At 44.1% G+C, this 25,225-nt stretch overlaps 1 protein-coding gene across 6 annotated transcripts in view; it reads left to right on the top strand.

Moving 5' to 3' along the window:
- The window catches only part of LOC137369088 (multiple C2 and transmembrane domain-containing protein 1-like), an 834,541-nt gene that overhangs the window by 436,000 nt on the left and 373,316 nt on the right, over positions 1-25,225 (top strand). The window lies entirely within an intron of this gene.

Raw genomic sequence — 25,225 nt, 5'->3', positions numbered from 1 at the left:
GTTGTTAGAAACAGAAGGAGGCCACTTGGCCCATCAGGTCTATGCCAGCCAAAAAACAAGCCATCCAGCTTAATCCCACTTTCCAGCATTTGGTCCATAGACCTGCAGGTTACGGCACTTCAGGTGCACATCCAGGCACCTTTTAAATGAGTTGAGGTTTTCTGCCTGTACCACCCTTTCAGGCAGTGAGTTCCAGACCCCTATCACCCTCTGGTTGAAAAACGTTTTCCTCATCTCCCCTCTAATCCTTCGACCAATCACTTTAAATTTATGCCCCCTAGTTACTGACCTCTCTGCTAAGGTAAATTGGCCCTTCCCATCCACTCTATCGAGGCTCCTCACAATTTTATACATCTCAATCAAATCTCCCCTCAGCCTTCTCTGTTCCAAGGAGAACAACCCCAGCCTATCCAATCTTTCCTCATAGCTGCAATTGTCCAGTCCTGGCAACATCCTTGCAAATCTCTTCTGCACCCTCTCAAGTGCAATTACATCCTTTCTGTAATGAGGTGACCAGAACTGCACACAGTACTCAAGTTATGGCCTAACCAATGTTTTAAATGGTTCCAGCATAACCTTCCTACTCTTACATTCTATACCTCAGCTAATAAGGAAAGAATTCCATAGGTTTTCTTAACCACCTTATCGACCTCTCCTGCTACCTTCAGGGATCTGTGGACATACACTCCAAGGTCCCTCACTTCCTCGACACTTCTCAGTATTCTCCCATTAATCGTGTATCCCTTTGCCTTGTTTGACCTTCCCAAATGCATCACCTCACACTTCTCCGGGTTGAATTCCATTTGCCACTTTTCTGCCCACCTGACCAGTCCATTGATATCTTCCTGCAGTCTACAGCTCTCCTCCTTGCTATCAACCACTCGGCCAATTTTTGTGTCGTCTGCAAACTTCTTGATCATGCCCCCTACATTTATTTCCAAATCGTTAATATATAGCACAAAAAGCAGGGCACCTAGTACTGAGTGCTAGGTGACTGGAAACAGCCCTCTCGTCGCAAAAACACCCATCAACAATTACTCTTTGTTTTCTGCCACTGAGCCAATTTTGGATCCACCTTGCTACATTCCCCTGGATCCCATGGGATTTTATTTTTTTAACCAGTCTGCCATGTTGGACCTTGTCAAAAGCCTTGTTAAAATCCATGTAGACCACATCTACTGCACAACCCTCATCAATCTTCCTTGTTACTTACTCAAAAAATTCAATCAAGTTAGTCAGGCCCGATCTTCCGTTAACAAATCCATGCTGACTATCTTTGATTAATCTGTGCCTTTCTAACTGACAGTTTATCCTATCTCTCAGAATTGATACCAATAATTTGCCCACCACTGAAGTTAGACTGACTGGCCTTCAATTATTCTGTCTATCCCTCACTCCCTTTTTAAACAGAGGTACAGCGTTAGCAGTTCTCCAATCCTCCGGCACCACATCTGTATCCAGTGAGGACTGGAAAATGATGGTCAGACCTTCCGCTATTTCTTCTCTTGCTTCTTTTAACAGCCTGGGGTACATTTCATCCAGCCCTAGTGATTTATCAACTTTCATGGATGCTAACCCCGTTAATACTTCCTCTCTCCCTATGTTTATCACATCCAATACTTCACACTTCTCCCCCTTAACTATCTGCATCGTCCCCCTCTTTTGTGAAGATGGACTCAAAGTATTCATCAAGAACCATACCAACATCTTCCGTCTCGACACATTGGTTACATTTCTGATCTTATATGGGCTCTACTCTTTCCTTAGTTATCCTCTTACTTTTAATGTATTGAGAAAACATCTTTGGGTTCACCTTGATTTTTCTTGCCAATATTCCTTCATGCCCTCTCTTTGCTTTCCTAATTTCCTTTTTGACTTCATCCCTCCACTTTCTATACACCTCCTGGCTTTCTGTAGTATTGAGTTCTCGGTGCCTTCCTTTTCTGCCTTATCTTACCCTGTAAGTTCTTTGACATCCGGAGTCTCTAGATTTGGCCGCTTCACCCTTTTTCTTTGTGGGCACAATTTAATCTGAACCCCTTGAATCTCCCCTTTGAATGCCTCCCACTGCTCTGACGCTGATTTACCTTCAAGGAGCTGTTTCCTGTCCACTTTCGCTAAGGCACCCCTCAGCTCAGTAAAGTTGGCCTTGCCCCAATTTAGAACTCTAACACCTATTCTATCTTTGTCATTTTCTATAATTATGTTAAAACTAACTGAATTATGATCACTACCACCAAAATGCTCTCCTACTGCCACTCCTTCCACCTACCTAGATTCATTTCCTAAAACTAAGTCTAAAACTGTGCCCTCTCTTGTTGGACTTGCTACATACTGGGCAAAAATGTTCTCCTGAAAGCATCCTCAAGAATTCTGCTCCCTCAATTCCTTTCACACTAAAACTATCCCAGTTAATATTGGGGTAGTTAAAATCCCCGACTATTACTGCCCTATTGTTTTTGCACTTCTCAGAGATTTTCCTACCTATTTGCTCTTCTATCTCCCTCTGACTGTTTAGGGATCTATAGTACACTCCCAGCAGTGTGACTGCCCCTTTTTTGTTCCTTAGCTCAATTCATATGGCCCATTTGATGATCCTTCCAACATACCATCCCTCCTCACAGCTATAATTGTTTCTTTGACCAAAATTGCTACTCCCCCTCTTTTTTTATCCCTCTCTCTATCTTGTCTGAAAACCCTATAACCAGGAACGTTGAGCTGCCATTCCTGTCCTTTTTTAAACCATGTTTCCATAATAGAACAAAGAACAAAGAACAGTACAGCACAGGAACAGGCCATTTGGCCCTCCAAGCCTGCGCCGATCTTGATGCCTGCCTAAACTAAAACCTTCTGCACTTCCGGGGACCATATCCCTCTATTCCTATGATATCATACTGCCACATGTCTATTGGTGCCCTCAGCTCGTCTGCTTTATTTGCTAAACTCCTTGCATTGAAGTATATACCCTTGAGCACTTCCAAACCCTTTTTATTATTTTCTAACCTTTGTTTCCTCTGCCTTCCAGACTGATTTACTAATTTTCTGCTTTCCATTTCCATTTCTGATTTCGTCCCATCTGAATTCACTCTCAGGTTCACATCCCCTTGACATACTAGTTTAAATCCTGCCCAACAGCACCAGCAAACTTGCCTGCAAGGATACTTTTACCAGCCCTTTTGAGGTGCAAACCGTCTGGCTTGTATAGGTCCCATCTCCCCCAGAACCCAATGCCCCAGGCATCTAAAGTCCTCCCTCAGGCACCATCTCTCCAGCCACATATTTATCGACTCTAACCTCCTATTTCAATGCTCACGAGCGTGGGACTGGGAGTAATTCGGAGATTACTACTTTTGAGGTCCTGCTTGCTAGTATCTTACCAACTCAGTAAGCTATTTCTGCAGGACCACATCCCTCTTTCCACCTATGTCATTGGTACCAATGTGTTCCACGACTGCTAGCTGTTCACCCTCCCCCCCTTAGGGTGCTCTGCAGCCGTTCAGTGACATCCATGACCCTGGCACCAGGGAGGCAACACACCATCCTGGATTCAAGTCTGTGGCCACAAAAACATCTGTCTGCTCCCCTAACCATAGAACCCTCTATCACTAGTGCTCCACCTGTCTTCTTTGTACCTCCCTGTACAGTGAGCCACCCATGGTGCTGTGGACTTGGCTCTGGCTGCACTGCCCAGATGAACCATCACTCTCATCAGTATTCAGAACTGAATATTGGTTGGAGTGTGAAGTGCACTCAAGGGACTCCTGCACTACCTGCCTGATGTTCACCCATTCCCTGTTTCACTGTGTAGACTTAAGCTGTGGCGCGAACACATTTATAAACGTGCTATCCACATAGCTGTCTGCCTCACAGATGCACTGCAGTGACGGCAGCTGCTGCTCAAGTTTGGAAACCCGGAGCTCAAGTTGCTGCAACTGACGACACTTACTGCACAGATGGTGATCCGAGAAGCATCCTGGAGTTCCCACATTGCACAGGATGTGCACTTTAGAGCTTGGAGCAGCCTGCCATTTTGATATTTATTAATTAGAAAGCTAGTTACTGCTAATAAACCTTACCATACCAAAAATACTTTACCAATACTAATAAATCCTACTATTACTGATAAACCCTACTAATACTTAATGCACCTTACTAGTGGTAATAAAGCTTATGTAAAAATACAAGATAAGACTTACCAGCTACCCACTTGATATTAATAGTTAATATTTTTAACATTTAAATCCTGGTTGTTTTCACTCAGTCCCTAGGCAGCAATACTCACCTACCAGCTTCCCTGTGATGTCACACCTCAATTTTCCTTTTAAAATGCCGGTTCTGACTGGCTCCTGGCAGCAGCTATCCCCAATGCTGTTCTCGCTGTTTCCCGCCTCTCGCCGACTGAGTTCTCGCTGCCTCTGTGCTGCTTTTATCTCCACTGCTGTTCTCGCTGTTTCCCGCCTCTCGCCGATTGAGTTCTCGCTGCCTCTGTGCTGCTTTTATCCCCACTGCTAGCCTCGGTCTTTCGCACCTCTCGCTGACTCAGCTCAAGCCACTTAGCTGCCAGTATGATGATGAGATAATGAAAATTATTGGAGGTTTATGTCTTAATTTTAGTAAACCATGCCTTAATATGTCACCTGAATCAGCCTTTGATCCTTCAAAGGACTAGGAGCAGGAGTAGGCCATATGGCTCCTCGAACCTGTTTCCCCATTTATTAAGATCATGGCTGATCCTGGACCTCAACTGCCCTTTACCACCTAATCCCCATAAACCTGATTTCCTTAGAATCCAAATTTTTTTTTTAACTCATTCATGGGATATGAGCGTTGCTGGCGTGGATAGCATTTATTGCCCATCACTGTTGATCTCAGCCTTGAACATACTCAATGACAGAGCATTCACAACCCTCTGGGGTAGAGAGTTCCATGAACCTCTGAGTGAAGAAATTTCTGCTCTTCTCAGTCTGAAATGATCATCCTCTTACTCCTGAGACTCTGTCCTCATTCTAGATTCTCCGGCCAGGAGAAGCAGCCTCTTAGAATGTACCCTGTCGAGGGCTCTCAGAATCGTATATGTTTCAATGAGATCATCTCTCATTCATCTAACCTCCACCTAGTCTAGACCCATTCTACTCAATCTCGCCTCTTAGAGAATTCTCTCATCACAGGAATCAATTTAATGAACCTTTGTTACATCCCTCGAAGGCAAGTATATCCTTCCTTAGTTACAGAGACCAGAACTGTACACAGTACTCCAGGTGTGTAATAGAATCATAGAGTCATACAGCAAAGAAAGAGGCCCTTCGGCCCATCGTGTCTGTGCTGGCCATCAAGCACCTACCTATTCTAATCCCATTTTCAGGACGACCCATAGCCCTGTATGCTATGGCATTTCAAGTGCTCATCTAAATACTTCTTAAATGTTGTGATGGTTCCTGCCTCTACCACCTCTTCAGGCAATGCGTTCCAGATTCCAACCACCCTCTGAGTGAAAATTATTTTCCTCAAATCCCCTCTAAACCTCCTGCCCCTTACTTAAATCTATGCCCCTGGTTATTGACACCTCCCCTAAGGGAAAAAAGTTTCCCTATTTATCTATCAATGCCCCTCATAATTTCATATACCTCAATCATGTCCCCCCTCAGCCTTCTCTGCTCCGAGGAAAACAGCCCTAGCCTTTTCAGTCTCTCTTCATAGCTGAAATGCTCCAGCCCAGGCAAAATCCTGGTGAATCTCCTCTGCACCCTCTCCGGTGCAATCACATCCTTCCTATAGTGTGGTTCCCAGAACTGTACACAGTACTCCAGCTGTGGCCTAACTAGCATTTTATACAGCTACATCATAACCTCCCTGCTCATATTCTATGCCTCGGCTAATAAAGGCAAGTATCCCATATGTCTTCCTAACCACCTTATCTACCTGTGCTGCTGCCTTCAGTGATCTATGGACAAGTACACCAAGGTCCCTCTAACCCTCTGTACTTCCTAGGGTCCTACCATCCATTGTATATTCCCTTGCCTTGGTAGTCCTCCCAAAATGTATCACCTCACACTTCTCAGTATTAAATTCCATTTGCCACCGCTCCGCCCATCTTACCAGCCCATCTAAATCATCCTGTAATCTAAGGCTTTCCTCCTCACTATTTACGACACCACCAATTTTCGTGTTATCTGCGAACTTACTGATCATACCTCCTATATTCACGTCTAAATCATTAAATGATTAAATCATTAAACCAGCACAAACAGGCTTTCATAGGTTTAAAGAAGAAAAGTTGAAATTTATTAAACTTAAACTCTAATTCGGTTAATGCCTACGGATACATGACGCACCCATGCTAGCATGCATACACGATATACATATGCAGCTAGAGACAGAAAGAAAACAGAAGAAATAAAGTGGAAAAGTTTGAGGCAATATCTGAGGAGGTTTCTTGTGTTACGGTTCTTCAAGCTCACTGTAGAGTCCTTTATTGTAGGTAGATCTTGCTATTCATTGGGGCCCAGTATTCTTGTTAAACCTTGTTCACTGTAGGAGATTTTTCTCCCTTGGGGTTCATGTATCTTCGGTGGATTTGGAGTTCCATGAGAAAGAGATGGGAGCAGACAGGAGAGGCTGTGGTGAGCTAGCCAGGAGAGATCTTCTCAGTCCAGGAGCATTCTGCTTTCTGTCCAAACTGTTTGTACAAATTCAAAAAACTCAGGTTTCCCAGCAGGTTAGCTGGTTTGACCATGTCCGTTTGTGTATTTGGCCATTTTAGCAATCAATCTGGAATACAAGCTGCCCCACCTTCAACGTCTGATGATCAAAAAGTCCATTGTGGGTTGAATATGTCAGGGAATGGTCCTTTGTCCTTTCCAAATACTCTCTGTTAATATGCAAATGTCTTTTCAGCCAAGATCTGGCAATTTTTTAAAGCAAGTCCTTTCTTCACTTCAACAACAGTTTGAAATTTAATGTCCTTCTGGTGAAATTAATATGCCTCATGATTGGCAGGTGGGGGCCTACATGACAATACCGAAGAGTAAATGTTTGCAGCACTATAAAATTCAAATTGCCTTGTGTCCAGAGATGTGTTTTCATTGCATTTGTGACATTTGCATGATACATTCAGCACGTGTTGCATTTGTTAATATCATGGAAGTACTGTAGTACATTCCAGCACTTGATTTCTGGTTGAAAAACAAAAGGAATGTCATGGTGGGGTGTGGGGGAGGGGGGGGTGGGTTCTCAAATTCAGCAGGAATTAGATTAACAGTTCACTATCCAAACAATATCTCGGATCATTTCAGAGGAAATCAGTAAAACAGAACTGTGTGGTCCCTAAAAATCTAATGAAACAGCAGCTATTATGTCAACAGAGTATGGTTCATCTGTACAGGATCAGAACTGGTGGATGGTCCATCTCTATAAGATAGGAACTGGAGGATGATTCATCTGTACAGGATAGGAACAAGAAGATGGTTCATCTGGACAGGATCAGAACTGGAGGACGGTTCATTTATACAGGATCGGAACTGGAAGACGGTTCATCTGTACAGGATCGGAAGTGGAAGACGGTTCATCTGTACAGGATCGGAACTGGAAGACTGTTCATCTGTAGAGGATCGGAACAAGAGGACGGTTCATCTGTACAGGATTGGAACTAGATGACGGTTAATCTGTACAGGATTGGAACTAGATGACGGTTCATCTGTAGAGGATCAGAACTAGAGGACGGTTCATCTGTAGAGGATCAGAACTAGAGGACGGTTCATTTGTAGAGGATCAGAACTAGAGCAAGGTTCATCTGTAAAGGATCGGAACTGGAGGACGGTTCATCTGTAGAGGATCAGAACTGGAGGACGGTTCATCTGTACAGGATCGGAACTGGAAGACGGTTCATCTGTAGAGGATCGGAACTGGAGGACGGTTCATCTGTAGAGGATCAGAACTAGAGGACGGTTCATCTGTACAGGATCGGAACTGGAAGACGGTTCATCTGTAGAGGATCGGAACTGGAGGACGGTTCATCTGTAGAGGATCGGAACTGGAGGACGGTTCATCTGTAGAGGATCGGAACTGGAAGACGGTACATCTGTCGAGGATCGGAACTAGAGGAAGGTTCATCTGTAAAGGATCGTAACTAGAGGACGGTTCATCTGTACAGGATCGGAACTGGAGGACAGTTCATTTGTAGAGGATCAGAACTGGAGGACGGTTCATTTATACAGGATCGGAACTGGAAGACGGTTCATCTGTAGAGGATCAGAACTAGAGGACGGTTCATCTGTACAGGATCGGAACTGGAGGACGGTTCATCTGTACAGGATCGGAACTGGAGGACGGTTCATCTGTAGAGGATCAGAACTAGAGGATGGTTCATCTGTACAGGATCGTAACTAGCGGACGGTTTATCTGTAGAGGATCAGAACTGGAGGACGGTTCATCTGTAGAGGATCAGAACTGGAGGACGGTTCATCTGTAGAGGATCAGAACTAGAGGAAGGTTCATCTGTAGAGGATCAGAACTAGAGGACGGTTCATCTGTACAGGATCGGAACTGGAGGACGGTTCATCTGTAGAGCATCGGAACTAGACGACGGTTCATCTATACAGGATCGGAACTGGAGGACGGTTCATCTGTAGAGGATCAGAACTGGAGGAAGGTTCATCTGTACAGGATCAGAACTGGAGGAAGGTTCATCTGTAGAGGATCGGAACTAGACGACGGTTCATCTATACAGGATCGGAACTGGAAGACGGTTCATCTGTAGAGGACCGGAACTGGAGGACGGTTCATCTGTACAGGATCGGAACTGGAGGACAGTTCATCTGTACAGGATCAGAACTGGAGGACGGTTCATCTGTACAGGATCGGAACTGGAAGATGGTTCATCTGTACAGGATCGGAACTGGAGGACAGTTCATCTGTACAGGATCAGAACTGGAGGACAGTTCATCTGTACAGGATCGGAACTGGAGGACAGTTCATCTGTACAGGATCAGAACTGGAGGACAGTTCATCTGTACAGGATCAGAACTGGAGGACAGTTCATCTGTAGAGGATCGGAACTGGAGGACAGTTCATCTGTAGAGGATCAGAACTGGAGGACAGTTCATCTGTACAGGATCGGAACTGGAGGACAGTTCATCTGTACAGGATCAGAACTGGAGGACAGTTCATCTGTACAGGATCGGAACTGGAGGACGGTTCATCTGTAGAGGATCAGAACTGGAGGACAGTTCATCTGTACAGGATCGGAACTGGAGGACAGTTCATCTGTACAGGATCGGAACTGGAGGACAGTTCATCTGTACAGGATCAGAACTGGAGGACAGTTCATCTGTAGAGGATCGGAACTGGAGGACGGTTCATCTGTCGAGGATCAGAACTGGAGGACGGTTCATCTGTACAGGATCAGAACTAGAGGACGGTTCATCTGTACAGGATCGGAACTGGAGGACAGTTCATCTGTACAGGATCGGAACTGGAAGATGGTTTATCTGTAGAGGATCAGAACTAGAGGACGGTTCATCTGTACAGGATCGGAACTGGAAGATGGTTCATCTGTAGAGGACCGGAACTGGAAGATGATTCATCTGTACAGGATCAGAACTGGAGGACAGTTCATCTGTACAGGATCGGAACTGGAAGATGGTTCATCTGTACAGGATCGGAACTGGAGGACAGTTCATCTGTACAGGATCGGAACTGAAAGACGGTTCATCTGTACAGGATCGGAACTGGAGGACAGTTCATCTGTACAGGATCAGAACTAGAGGATGGTTCATCTGTACAGGATCGGAACTGGAGGACAGTTCATCTGTACAGGATCGGAACTGGAAGATGGTTCATCTGTACAGGATCGGAACTGAAAGACGGTTCATCTGTACAGGATCGGAACTGGAGGACAGTTCATCTGTACAGGATCAGAACTAGAGGACGGTTCATCTGTACAGGATCGGAACTGGAAGACGGTTCATCTGTAGAGGATCGGAACTAGAGGATGGTTCATCTGTAGAGGATCAGAACTAGAGGACGGTTCATCTGTACAGGATCGGAACTGGAAGACGGTTCATCTGTACAGGATCAGAACTAGAGGACGGTTCATCTGTACAGGATCGGAACTGGTGGACTGTCTATCTGGACAAGATAGGAACCAGAGGACGGTTCACCTGTATAAATCAATTTGGTATTTTGACTGTGCTGCCCTCTAAGATAGGAATATTAGAATTGCTGGGAGAAAATTGACCAATGTCCATTTTGTTTGCCTGCCACCATCCCAGTGGTCACTTGATATAGAGTTTTTTTTACTAATCATTGCACTCAATCACTATCAAATCACTTAAAACAGACCCAGAAATGAGGTGATGAAAAGCTGCTATGATGCCAGTAAACTATAAGTCCAGTCACTTGTTCCTCCCAAGCATGCTATACTTACCTAATGTCATGCTGCAAATATCCCCATCCTGAATGTGGGGCAGCCCAGAACATTGGTGCAAAAGACAAGGCGGAAACATTTGCAACCATCTTCAGCCAGAGGTGCCAAGTGGATGGTTGATCTCCTCCTGAGGTCCCCAGCATCACAGATGCCGGTCTTCACCCAATCCAATTCAATTCATATGATATCAAGAAACAACTGAAGGCATTGGATATTACAAAGGCTGTGGGCTCTGACAAAATTCCCGCAATCGTACTGAAGACTTGTGCTCCAGAACTGGCTGCGCCCCTAGCCAAGCTGTTCGAATACAGCCACAACACTGGCATCTACCAGACAATATGGAATATTGCCCAGGTATGTCCTGTCCACAAAATGCAGGACAAATCCAACCCGGCCATGTACTGCCCTATCAGTCTACTCTCAATCATCAGTAAAGTGATGGAAGGTGTCGTCGACAGTGCTATCAAGCGGCACTTGTTCAGCAATAACTGCTCAGTAATGCTCAATTTGGGTTCTGCCAGGGCCACTCAGCTCCTGACCTCATTACAGCCTTGGTTCAAACATGGACAAAAGAGCTGAACTCCAGAGGTGAGGTGAGAGTGACATCAAGGCAGCATTTGACCAAATATGGCATCAAGGCAAAACTGAAGTCAATGGGAATCAGGGGAAAACTCTCTGCTGGTTGGAGTCATACCTAGCACAAAGGAAGATGGTTGTGGTTGTTGGAGGTCAATCATCTCAGTTCCGGGCATCACTGCAGGAGTTCCTCATGGTAGTGTCCTAGTCCCAATCATCTTCAGCTGCTTCATCAATGACTTTCCATCAATCATAAGGTCAAAAGTGGGGATATTCACTGATGATTGCACAATGTCCAGCACCATTCATGACTCCTCAATGGCATTACCATCGCTGAATCCCCCACAATCAACATCCTGGGGAATACCATTGACCAGAAACTGAACTGGACTAGCCACATAAATACTGCGGCTACAAGAGCAGGTCAGAGGCTGGGAATTCTGTGGCGAGTAACTCCACCATCTACAAGGCACAAGTCAGGAGTGCGATGAAGTACTCTCCACTTGCCTGGATGGGTACAGTTCCAATAACACTCAATAAGCTCGACACCATCCAGGACAGAGCAGCCCGCTTGATTGGTAGCCCATTCACCACCTTCAAGATTCAGTCCCTTTACCACCGACGGACAGTGGCAGCAGTGTGTACCATCTACAAGATGCACAGCAGCAACTCATCAAAGCTCCTTTGACAGCACCGTCCAAATCTGCGACCTCTACCACCTGAAAGGGCAAGGACAGTGCAGAAGTAGATATCGGGGTAGAGTTTCCAGCCGCATATCGTGCCCAAAATTGCACTAATTTTGAGAAGTGTCTTTTTCTCAAGTTTTCACACAAACTTATTTGCAGCTCACTGAATGAAAAATCTGCCATGAATCAGCACAATCAGGCAGCTATGAAGATGACTTTTTAAAAATTTGTTTCAAAAAATATTCCTCGTTTTAGTTAATAGTGATAACTCGGTGCAGTTTTATTAATGGCTTTATCACAATAAAAGCACTTGTAATCAGAGTGTCTAGTCCATCACTTGTGAGTAGCCCAATTTTAAATAACTGAAGATGACTTTAAAACTATAAAGAACCATTTGCTGGTTATAGGAACATAGGAACAGGAGTAGACCATTTAGCCCTTTGAGCCTGTTCCGCTGTTCAGTGAGATGATGGCTGATTTGCAACCTAACTCCATAACCCTTAATACCTTTGCTAACAAAAATCTAACGGTCTCGCGTTTAAATGTAACAATTGGTCTAGCATCAATTGCCATTTGCAGAAGAGAGTTCCAAACGTCTACCACCCTTTGCATGAAGCAGTGCTTCCTAATTTCACTCCTGAATGGTCTGTTTTTAATTTTTGGACGATGACCCCTTGTCCTAGGGCTGAATTTTAGTAGCCCTCTGATGTTGGGGATCGTGCAAGGGGGCCTGGGAAATTCTTCTGGGTGAGGCCCGCCATGACCCCCGATGCCGAGAAGGCCCCGTCATATTTTACCGCCGGCAGCGAGGCCTCGGTGTGGCCCTATCCCCCCGCCGGCCTTCATTTTAATATTAAAATTAATTGAAATTAATGCAAATCAACTTACCTTGTCCCGGCAGCTGTCCCAGGCCGGTATTCCAGCCGCTGGCCAGAACACCCGCGTCTTCGAAACTCCGTTCAGAGTTCCGAGGCGTGACACTGGTGGGAAGGGGGAGAAATGAAATAATCAGGGTGGGGGGAGAGCGAGGAAAACACTTTGTATTGAATGTAGGGATGGTGGGAAGGGGTTGGAGAGCAAAGGTAATGAGGTTGCAGGGGGTCGTTCGATGTTTGGGTCGGGAATAAAGTTAATTTTGGAGCGATAGGCTCAAAAACAAATATTGAGGGGAGGGATGTGGGAAAGGGCCTCCAGCTTTTATTTAATTTTTTAATGACAATGTTAAACACTGTGGCTTTAAAAATTCAAATTACTTCTAAGGGCTTGAAGCCCTTTAAAAATGGTGCTGCTGCCTGCGTGTTGGCACCGGATGCCTTTGCCGGGGACGGAGCAGCCACCCCCTCTACCTCATTGGGGGCGGCCGCTCCGCCCTCTCCATTTAAATGAGCCCCGCACGTGAAATATTGTGGGGGCTCAGTGACAGCCGCTCCGTGTGGTTGGACCACCAAGATCAAAGCACATTGCTGCGATTTGCAGTGCGCTAGTAAAATTCAGCACCCAGTTTCCTCAACTGTTGTGTTATTGCCTTCTTCAGCAATAAGGTACCACACAATCTTGAGTTGAAAGGTAATCAAAGAGAGTGGGTTCATTATTATTAAGTAACTGGTTTACAAGATAGTTCTATAATACATCTGTGACTAGGTGACAAACACAACTTCAACTGAGATGTCACGTGTTGGTTGATGTCACCTCCTGTAATGATGTGTGAAGTACTCAGCTTTTAAAGTGGTATTACAACATAACCAGTGGAAATAGTTTCTCCCTATGTACCCTAACTTTCTAACATGTACTAGTCTGCTTATCCCAATCTATACAAAAGTTAAAATCCCCCATTAAAACCATTCTGCTTTTCCGACATGCTTGCCTAATCTCAGCATTTATACAAGTTGTCACTTCAAGCTACTACTAGAAGGCCTATACACAACTCCTGGTATAGTCTTAAATCCTTTCCTATTTCTTAATTCTACCCATAAAGTCTCCATTGTCTGCTTACCTCTCATTTTATCCTTTCATCATTGAAGTGGTTTCATCCTTTCTCATTAAGGCTACTCCTCCCCCTCTACTGTTTTCCCTATCTTTCCTGTAGAGCATATAATCTGGTATATTTAGTTCGCAGTCCTGATGTCTTGCAGCCATGTCTCTCTAATGGCTACCATGTCAAACCTTCAATTTTGCACCTGCAATTCATTCAATTTGTTCCTTATACTTCGTGTTGCTGTTTCATTGTTTTACCCATTTGTTTCCTATTTTACTCTTCTGGTACTTAACATCTTTTAGTTTTCCCTTTACTTGTAGTGCCTCAAGTGCAATTTCTGATTGTTACTCTACTCTCTTTTCTTTTGTTTTATTACATTTTCCATCTGAGACCTCTTCCCCCCACCCACCCCGCCCCCACCCCCCTGCAACTTACTAGTTTAAAGTCCTTTTGACTGCCTATTTATCTTTTCCACTAGGATCCTGGTCCCAGCCCAGTTCAAGTTGAGCCTGTCCCAATGGTACAATTCCTTCCTGTCCCAGTACTGGTGCCAATGTCCCATGAAATGGCACCCTTCTTTTCTATACCACTCTTCTAGTCACATGGTCACCTAATCTGTTTATCCCTGTGCCAATTTGCACCTGGCTCAGATAACAATCAAGGAGGTTATAACCCACTGTGGTTGACAGGGTCCTCAACTGTGTCTGACCTATTTCTCCACTTTTGCCCTCACCCCTTCCCCTCCCTCCCAGAACCATGACAGGGTTCCCCTTGTCCTCACATCACCCCACCAGCCTCCACATCCAAAGGATTATCCTCCACCATTTCCGCCACTTCCAGCGTGATGCTACCACCAAACACATTTTCCCTTCACCTTCCCTGTCAGAATTCCAAAGGGATCATGCCCTCCACGACACCCTGGTCCACTGCTCCATTACCCCGGACACCTCGTCCCCTTCCCATGGCGCCTTCCCGTGCAATCGCAGGAGTTGTAATACCTTCCCTTTTACCTCCTCTCTCCTCACCATCAAGTTCCCAAACACTCCTTCCAGGTGAAGTAGCGATTTACTTGTACTTCTTTCAATTTAGTATACAGTATTTACTGCTCACAATGCGATCTCCTCTACATTGGGGAGACCAAACGCAGATTGGGTAACCGCTTTGCGGAACATCTCCGCTCAATCTGAAAGCATGACCCTGAGCTTCCGGTTGCTTGCCATTTCAACACAACCCTCTGCTCTCATGCCAACATATCGGTCCTTGGCCTGCTGCAGTGTTCCAGTGAACATCAACGCAAACTCGAGGAGCCAAACCTGATCTTTTGATTCGGCACTCTGTAGCCTCGCGGACTCAACCTTGAGTTCAACAATTTCAGGGCATGACTGGCCTTTTTAAAAATATTTTTCTTCCTTTTTATTGTTTTATTTTATTTTTTATCTGTGTGCTTGTTTTTTAATGGGGACAGAGCTGCTCATTACTCTGCCGTTAACACTCTCTCTGGACTAATGCTTTGTCTTTCACCACAAACATTAACACGCTTTTTGTCTTTGTCCCATAAAAGCTTTGTTATTTAATCTCTCATGCCCTCTGCCCTATCACACACTTTTCCTTTTGTTCTCTTCCCCACCAACACGTGCCCCCTCTCCCCTCCCTTTCACTTGTTTAAAACCTAATTCTTTTCTAACCTTTGCCAGTTTGATGAAAGGTCACAGACCTGAAAAGTTAACTCTGCTTCTCTCTCCACAGATGCTGCCTGACCTGCTGAGTATTTTCAACATTTTGTTTTTATTTCATATTTCCAGCATCTGCAGTATTTTGCTTTTATTTTAGGTTATAACCAATGTTCCTTCTAAGCTGCTGCACCAAAAGTCCCTACACAGGCCACGGACAAGTCAACCCCTTTAAAATAACACGTGTGCGCAAGTAAAAAAAATTTATAGGGGCCACACACATAACGAAATTGCCCGTGCACCCGCAAAAAAATTAGTGGGATATTGGTTGTAATCCATGAGGTTGTGTCCTTCAATTTATCTGCTAATTCCAGGTACTCTCCAGGCACAATCTCTGGCCTACTTTTTCCTGTGTTCGTGGTCCCAACATGGACCTGCCACCCTCTCCACTATTCTTTCAATCCAGCTTGAGATCTCCCTCACCCTGGCACCAGGCAGGCAACATACCATGTAGGACTCTTGATCCTGCTTATAAAGGATGTTATCTGATCTCGTCCCCCAAGGCTTGGGTGGCGGTGGGGTGGTTGGGTCGGGTGAAAGGCCAAGTTTGGCTGGTATTTTACCAACTGCCATGAGATATTTCCAAAGGCAGGAGTGGCCTATTAACAGCCATTTTCCCATGATGCTGGGATTTTACTGGCATCAAAACGGCACCCCACCCAAACCACATGGGAAGACCACCAGGTACATTGAGGCAACCTCCCAGCTGCTTCCCAGAGGGTGGGGGAGGCAGCTTCCTTCTCGAAGGCTCCGTTTTCCTCAGAGGAGGTCCCCTGGTAGCAATTGCTGCCCCCGAGCTCCGACGCCACCACTGAAGGGTTCACCCCTCCGATCACTGGGGCCTGCCTGCTTGGGCCGTGGCACATTAAAAAAATTTCTTACCCGCCCTTCAAGGGTGCCTCAGTAAGAACGTAAGAACATAAAAAATAGGGACAGGAGTAGACCACATGATCCGTTCAGTCTGCTCTGCCATTCAATATGATCATGGCTGATCTTGGGCTTCAACTCCACTTTCCTGCCTGTTCCTCATGTCCCTTGATTCCCTACAAGATGAAAATTCTGTCTATCCCAGCTTTAATGTATTCAACAATGGAGCATTCACTACCCCCAGGGGTAGAGAATTTCAAAGATTCACAACCCTTTAAGTGAAGAAATTTCTCCTCATCTCAGTGCTAAATGATCGTTCCCTTATCCTGAGACTGTGCCCTAGGGTTTTAGATCCCCCAGCCAGCGGAAACAGCCTCTCAGTAACTAGCCTGTCAAGCCAACAGGGAGACACCCGCTCCTTCTCCCTGCAGCCTCAGCAGTGGTCACCTCTATCGGTGGCGCTGCTGAGGCTGCAGAGCTGCCGGCCCTCTGGTCTGGCAGCTTGGAGAGTCAGGCCCATCTTAATTGGATGGCAGCCTCGGCAGTGACCTCTTAATTGGCCACCGCTGGTAAAATCTCCTCTGCAGTCCTGTCGTTTGTCCACGCAGGCTTGGAACCTGCATTTGGTCCCGACGGCAGGACCCATAGCGTGCCAATAAGATACTGGCCAAGTTATTTGGCAGGGGAAGGAAAGAAAAACAGTGTGAGAAAGCATATGCATTAGTTCTTCAATGTGCTGTGCCATTGAATAACAGGAGATGAATTTACACCATAAATCTTCTTATGACCTTTTGCTGATCTTGGTCCTGCCTGTACAGGTGCTAAGTGAAAGGGGGAGATAAAATCAGAGATAGTCACCTCAACCTACCTTGTGTACCATAGCATCCCAACTCAATGAAGGATTGGCAGAGGCCTTTGAGCAAGCCAGCTGTCCACATCTCAGCCAATGAATGGTGTGTGGCCAAGGAAGACCTAGAAGTGAAAAAGACAATTAAATGAAATTGGAAGAGAATATGAAGTAATAAAATGTAAAAAGAAAACATACATGATTTTTTTGTTTCTTAAGGATTAGACTCCGACTTTGCATATTTTCCTCACTTCCTGTTTATCCATATGCTATACACTAACTGCATCCAAGAGGACAGCTGGGTGATCTGCTCTCGGGTTTCTTCTGAAACAGGCCTTGAGTAATTGCCTAAGAGTGCTCAGGCTATCTACCTCTACTTTGTGCCTCCTCCCCATAGAAATGTACCTGGCCTTCAAAGTAACATAGTAACTAAAGTCCAGAACTCAGTGTATAGGGGCTCAATATGAAATCTTGTGAATCACTATATTTGTTCGGGTTCGAATATGTTACACCATCGTGCTGTCACATGAAACTTTAGGGCGGCACAGTGGCGCAGTGGTTAGCACCGCAGCCTCACAGCTCCAGGGACCCGGGTTCGATTCCGGGTACTGCCTGTGTGGAGTTTGCAAGTTCTCCCTGTGTCTGCGTGGGTTTTCTCCAGGTGCTCCGGTTTCCTCCCACGAGCCAAAAGACTTGCAGGTTGATAGGTAAATTGGCCATTATAAATTGTCACTAGTATAGGTAGGTGGTAGGGAAATATAGGGACAGGTGGGGATGTTTGGTAGGAATATGGGATTAGCGTAGGATTAGTATAAATGGGTGGTTGATGTTCGGCACAGACTCGGTGGGCCGAAGGGCCTGTTTCAGTGCTGTATATCTAATATAATACTGAAATAAAGTTCACTCACTGCAGTTTTACGAAATGAGCAGAGAGAGGAGCTATTACACTAGGTTTAGCTTAAAACAATGTATTCCAGGCTCTTCGTAATAAAAAAAAGTGATGACGTACTACAATTAAAATCCTCTCACTTGATATGCAGATTATTATTTTAATACAGCTACACAAGGCACTCTGAAACATGGCAGTAGGAACAGTTCAACATAACTTTAAAAATATAAAACCTTATATTAAAATATCTCTATCTCTGACTGACATGCACTGGATAACTGAATTTAATAAAGACTTATCTTATCAGCCTATGCAGTGAGCAGATAACAATGTGAAGCAGTTGTACAAATGCTTTACAGTGCTCTTCAAACAGATTAACAGGGCACTTGCTGTAGCTCAGTTGTAGATTTCTTCCTGCTGTTGACTTTGTATCAGGTGTTTGCCTAGGCTTGTATAAATCATAAACGTATGGCAATATTCACAAAAATAATGACAGGCTCATAGGTAACATTTAATTGTTGTTACTCATCCCTTGGCGTGGGGGGGGTGGTGGAGATGAAATACCGTCTGTTAATAATCTTACTGAATAAGTCGGCATGAGTATAAAACAAGAAATACCATTTTGTACTCACATTAACCTTTCACTATGTTAATTGATGGGAGGAATCTGACTCCTTTAATGAAGTTATACTTATATCTGCTTTATAATTTGGCTATAATATTTACCTTAAGGTTGGTTATAAATAATAGAAATTGACATATTTCTCTGGGCTAATGCTTTAGAAATCTTAAAATAAGCAAAACAAAAAATACAATTGGGAGTGGCTGTGATTCCTTTGCTTCGATGATTTAAATTATTTGCCAAAGCTGAGAAGTATTTGCAGCCATGACCCTGCTATCAGATTGAGTTAGTCTAGAAAATGAGTGTATTACAGTAATTTAACCATTTGTAACCAAATGTGAAAATGCATCAAATTAAATAGACATTTCAATTCTAGTCATTAATGTGAAAAAATCTCTTACAATATCCCTTGGTTTTCTTTAATGGGCATTAATGGATGGCAGCCAGATGGCGAATTGGTGACCTTTTTGGAATGGGAGCATGAAACCACTGCTTTCCCTTTTGTCACTCCTTAAATTCAGTAGAGCTAGTTTGGAAAGAAGTTGTTAGCATTCTATTTTTATTATGACATTTCACAGTCGTCCGATTTAATGTCCCTTGACCGAATTGTCCACCGTGAGACGATGGGCTTGAAATGTTATTTGGAGCATTGATAAAAGGTGAGTGGTTATAAGATGACAGCAAGCCATAAGCCTGGTGGTGTGACATTAATTTTCTCCAAAACAGAGATGGAATAAGACGTCATGATGACAAGCTGTCAATCAGTGCTGTCCCCTATGTGTATCTCAGTGCCATAGGATAGGGTATTGCTTCTCCCATAATAGACCTGAACTGGAAAGCTCTTGCTGACAGCTGCTGCCATACAGAAAATTTATTATACAGCCTTTCATTAAAAAAATAAAGAGGAATCATCTCCTGAGCATTTCAATCTTTTCTGTCTATTGAAGTCTGAAAGAATTCATGGGAGAGAAAAAATAATCTACTATAGAAATTCCAATATTAAAAAAAATTATGAGGGGAAGGCATGGTAAATAATCAATCTATAGAAAAATGGTGAGCAGTCTTGGCTGCAGTTATTTCACACATTAAAAAGATTGTACTGAATTCTAGCATTGGTCCTGCATGGAGCAAACCAAGACTGTCACAGTTTGTAATGAATTAAGTCACCAGTCAAACATAAACTGAAAATCCAAATGGTAATTAACCCTCAGGGTACTGAGAGCATTTCTGCAGAAAACTATTAAATGTGACAAGGCTTGCAAATTTTATTTCATTGTCAGGGAGCAGAGTTTCTTATTCCCTTTTTAAACCTTGTTCATGATGATAATTTACACAGTGCTGTTTCATTCAAGTTGTGAGGCCGAATGAGTGCTACTAGGTTGTAGGTCACAGTCTACACATGTTGAATGCATAGTTATTCTTTAAATGTGTGGGAAAGTCCCTTAAAGGTATTTTTGAAATGTATCTACATATATAAACTATATATTTTTTAAATTTATATTATTTCTTTTAAAAAGTCTTCTGGAATAATTTGAATTGCAAAGTGATTGTATTAGTTCTTTCCAAGTGAATGGCTCATTTTTCCACAAATTATATTCACTAATTAAATATATTTTGTTTGTTAGGAAAGCACAGTGACATATTTCTGTAAACCTTCTGTTGCAAGACTTTTTAGATTCTTTTAAAATGATTGCCAAATATAAATAAATACACATGAAATATTTCAATTTGCTATTTGTTGATAAGTCACGCTGATAAATAGATGACACTATAAGCTAGGCTGTGCATTTAGTACAATATATAATTATGACCAAACAAGAATTGCTGGATCTTGAATTTGCAGCTAAAATCTTTCAATTTACAGGAGCATTTACGTTAGAAGTGGTCTGAAATTTCTCTTCATTTAACTGCAATATTCACTTCTTCTTTCTTCTTCTTCTTCTTCTTCGGCCTCCTTGTCTCGAGAGACAATGGGTAAGTGCCTGGAGGTGGTCAGTAGTTTGTGGAGCAGCGCCTGGAGTGGCTATAAAGGCCAATACTAGAGTGACAGACTCTTCCACAGGTGCTGCAGAAAAAATTGGTTGTCGGGGCTGTTACACAGTTGGCTCTCCCCTTGCGCTTCTGTCTTTTTTCCTGCCAACTACTAAGTCTCTTCGACTCGCCACACTTTAGCCCCACCTTTATGGCTACCCGCCAGCTCTGGCGATCGCTGGCAACTGACTCCCACGACTTGTGATCAATGTCACAGGACTTCATGTCGCGTTTGCAGACGTCTTTAAAGTGGAGACATGGACGGCCGGTGGGTCTGATACCAGTGGCGAGCTTGCTGTACAATGTGTCTTTGGGGATCCAGCCATCTTCCATGCGCCTCACATGGCCAAGCCATCTCAAGCGCCGCTGACTCAGTAGGGTGTATAAGCTGGGGATGTTGGCCGCCTCGAGGACTTCTGTGTTGGAGATGCGGTCCTGCCACCTGATGCCAAGGATTCTGCGGAGGCAGCGAAGATGGAATGAATTGAGATGTCGCTCTTGGCTGACATACGTTGTCCAGGCCTCGCTGCCGTAGAGCAAGGTACTGAGGACACAGGCTTGATACACGCGGACTTTTGTGTTCCGTGTCAGTGCGCCATTTTCCCACACTCTCTTGGCCAGTCTGGACATAGCAGTGGAAGCCTTTCCCATGTGCTTGTTGATTTCTGCATCGAGAGACAGGTTACTGGTGATAGTTGAGTCTAGGTAGGTGAACTCTTGAACCACTTGCAGAGCGTGTTCGCCGATATTGATGGATGGAGCATTTCTGACGGCCTGTCCCATGATGTTCGTTTTCTTGAGGCTGATATTTCGGCCAAATTCGTTGCAGGCAGCCGCAAACCTGTCGATGAGATTCTGCACTCTTCAGTGTGCGCTCTTCACTTATTCACTTATTGGCTATTTAAAGAGGATAGTTGACTATGTTCTTAAAGGGGCATTTTCAAACAGGGAATTTACAGACTTAATTTGTATATTAGCTAGGAACAGCCTACTCAAAAGTCTCAGCCACAGTGCTATATCAGATACGGAAACAAGCTTGCTTTCCTGCAAATTTCATATTTCTTGCTGTGTGACCTTTTTCAGTCCTTTAGCCAAAGTTACCTTCAAATGATTTTTTTTAAAATTAGCAATAATAAACCCCATTGCCCATCTCTTTAATTTATATACATATGCCCCTCCCTGCCCTTTTTACATGGTGTACGACTGTCTTTATTCTTAAGAGTGGGCCTTTATTGCATGGCTCTAACTTTAAAGTTTAATAAATCGATATTTCATTAACAGTTAACGTGTTGTTTTCAATTCTGTGCATTGCACAAGCATGCAAATATATGTACGTATGAAAAGATAAATTAGCTTGGATGGAATGGTTTCTTTAGTATTTCAGTCTTTTACAAGAAAAAGGGTGATCACCTGAATTAGTAATGTCAACCAAATGTGCAGCAATTTAAAATGTTAATCATATGAAAGGGATTATATTCTGGAAATCCTGGTATTTCTTACAATAATTTTGAACTCTTCAATTTCTGTAGTGACTTCAGATAATTAAAAAAAAAATTAAATAATAGGCTTCAATTATTGTTATGCTGGAACATTTTTCATAGCTTGGTTTTCAATAGAGCAGTATTCGTATCTTGCAAGCCATTTTTATGCCCTCCTTGTACTAAATGTTGAGGACAGACCTGTACAAAAGATTCTGGGGTAGAAGTTGCTATGAATTGTACCCATAAAATGGGCAAGGTATATAGCAATTTAAATTTGCAAGATCCTGTGCCTGTTTCAGGGCCCTGCTTCAAAATGCATGACAAAAGTAGGTGTAACACATGCTGTGCATGCTCCAACAGATTTCCAGTTCTGCAGTAGCTTAACTAACAGTCCTTAAAAGGACCATTGGAGGCCACCAAAGAAATGGTAGGGAAACTTTTTGTACTTCACGTCTGGAGCTGGGAGGACCAGCAATCTCCTCCCGGCTCCACAACATTGTGTAGGTTGCTGCTAGCTGGCGCTCAGGCCCCCATATTTTACCTGTGCTCCACTCCACACCACCTCCAGGACTTAACTGAAGGCTGTTGCCTGTAACATAGCAGGCCAAAATTCAATAATAAACAGAAAATGCTGGAAATACTGAACATGTCAGGCAGCACCTGTGGACAGAGAAACAGAGTTAATGGGCTGGATTTTACCAGCCCTCTGGAGACAGGCTGGGAGGAGGGAAGGCTGGTAAAATGGCGGCAGAAGTCATCGGGAGGGACATATTCCCAGAAGCGGGAATGGCAGTGGCGCATCCACCTGCTAACCTGAGGACAGCAGCCAATTAATTCAAGTAATTGACCAATTAGTGGTCACTTTCTGCCCCCACCGGAATTTTACTGGCGTTGAGACGGGCCTCCACTGCATGGTCACACAGTCTCCCAGTAGCTTGCCGGGGGACCTTCCTTTATGGCCACTCCACATCCCACAGAGGTGCCCCCGGTGGCAAAGGCGCACTTCTGCTGGAGGGTTCACCCCTCCAATTGCCAGGGCCTGCCTGCCTGGCCCCAGCACATTAAAAAAATGCTTACCTGCCCTTTAAGAGTGCCTCAACATGGAGGTTCCCTCTTCTCTCTGCAGCCTGAGCAGCAGCCATCTCTACCCAGGGGCGCTCCCAAGATGCCAGCCCTCTGATCAGACTGGCAGATTTGAGGCGCGGGCTGCCATTCTCAATTGGATGGTGCTCCTGGCGGTGGCCTCTTAATTGGCTGCTGTAGCTAAAATCCCTCCCCCCCCCACCTCAGGGTCCCGCCATCCACCTGTGTGTGCTTGGGGCTCGGCCCTGGCTTTCCTTCCAGGCAGCAGGACCTCGAACCTCTCAGCAAAATTCCAGCCAATGTTTCAGGTCGATTACCTTTCAACTAAACTGCAAAAAGTTGGAGATGTAACAGGTTTTAAGCAAGGACAGATGTAAGAAGAGGGGGGAGTGGGTGGAAAGAATGAAAGGGAAGGTCTGTGGTTGGATAGAAGGAACGAGAGATTAAATGACAAAAGGTATGTTGGTGCAAGGAAAAAGCCGATGGCCAGGGACCAATAAAGAAACAAAAGATGGATCTAGAGGACATACAAATGAGAATAGCAGAATCATCTCCAATAGCTGCCATCTGGAAAATAGGCATAGGGATTAGGATTTGAAATTGTTGAACTCAACATTCAGTCTGGAAGGCCTAATCAAAAGATGAGTTGCTATTTAGATCCATTTGTTTATGTTTGTTTTAGAGATACAGCACTGAAACAGGCCCTTCGGCCCACCGAGTCTGTGCCGACCATCAACCACCCATTTATACTAATCCTACACTAATTCCATATTCCTACCACATCCCCACCTGTCCCTATATTTTCCCTACCACCTACCTATACTAGGGGCAATTTATAATGGCCAATTTACCTATCAACCTGCAAGTCTTTGGCATGTGGGAGGAAACCGGAGCACCTGGAGGAAACCCACGCAGACACAGGGAGAACTTGCAAACTCCACACAGGCAGTACCCGGAATTGAACCTGGGTCGCTGGAGCTGTGAGACTGCAGTGCTAACCACTGTGCCACTGTGCCGCCCTTGAGCTTATATTGAGCTTCAGTGGAACAATGTAGGAGGCCGAGAACAGAGAGGTCAGAATGGGAGCGGGGTGGAGAATTACAATGGCAGGTGACCAGAAGCTCAGGGCCATGCTAGCATACTGAACGGAGATGATCTTCAGAGCTGTCACCCTATGTGCGTTTGGTCTCCCTAAGGTAGAGGAGAAAGCAATTTCAATCCCGACATTGGGTTTGCTCTGGAGGCGTGGCTGGTGCTGGCAGTTTGGCTATATTGATAAAGTGAAATCCGATGCCCAGTTTCATGTGAGCTTTCTGTCTTCTGGCCTAGCTTGCAGCACGTCAGCTGTTTTGGATCCAGAAACTGGCCTAAATAAATTTCCCCAACCCCCTATTTGGCGTATGTGCAGATTATTCAGTTTTGCACCATTTTTAACTGTCTTGAAGGTAGTATAAGATGGAAAAGGAGTTTTTTTTTTCAAAGCCATCTTAAGCTCTAATCAGGGATTGTTGGAGTTTAAATGTGTTTCATTTCCTCTGGTATTTCCACAGCTCCAAAGATTTGAATTATATTTTAAAAGAAGTCCGAGCTAGTAGCTCCAGTGATGTAAATGGCCCTCACTTGCTGCAGTCATGTCACTAAATTTAAATTATATACCAGTAATTTGAAAGATGCAGTACTTTTTTTAATAAGGCCCCATGATTTACTTTTGTATATTTTTTCTTCTAAATTCAATCTTCTTACAGTACATATTTAGGGAAATAATAATCCATGCCAATTTCCCAAAATGTAAATTGTTTAACTGAGCCAATCTGAGTATGATTATATTATCCTGATGTGATACATTGAAAATATCAGAATTAATTTTTTTTTTCATACTTTGGCATGCGTGTTATGTAATGTACCTTAGTTAGGGACTTGTCACAGTGAGAAATAAAAGTAGAGAAACATATACTGCTTTGTTGTAGTATTGAGACATGAGCTTGAAAGTGTCCAAAATGCAAAGATGCTCATAT

This window comes from Heterodontus francisci, chromosome 4 (genome assembly GCF_036365525.1).
Source record: "Heterodontus francisci isolate sHetFra1 chromosome 4, sHetFra1.hap1, whole genome shotgun sequence".
NCBI lineage: Eukaryota > Metazoa > Chordata > Chondrichthyes > Heterodontiformes > Heterodontidae > Heterodontus > Heterodontus francisci.
The sequence above is the reverse complement of the archived record's forward strand: the minus strand, read 5'-3'. Positions and strand labels throughout refer to the sequence as shown.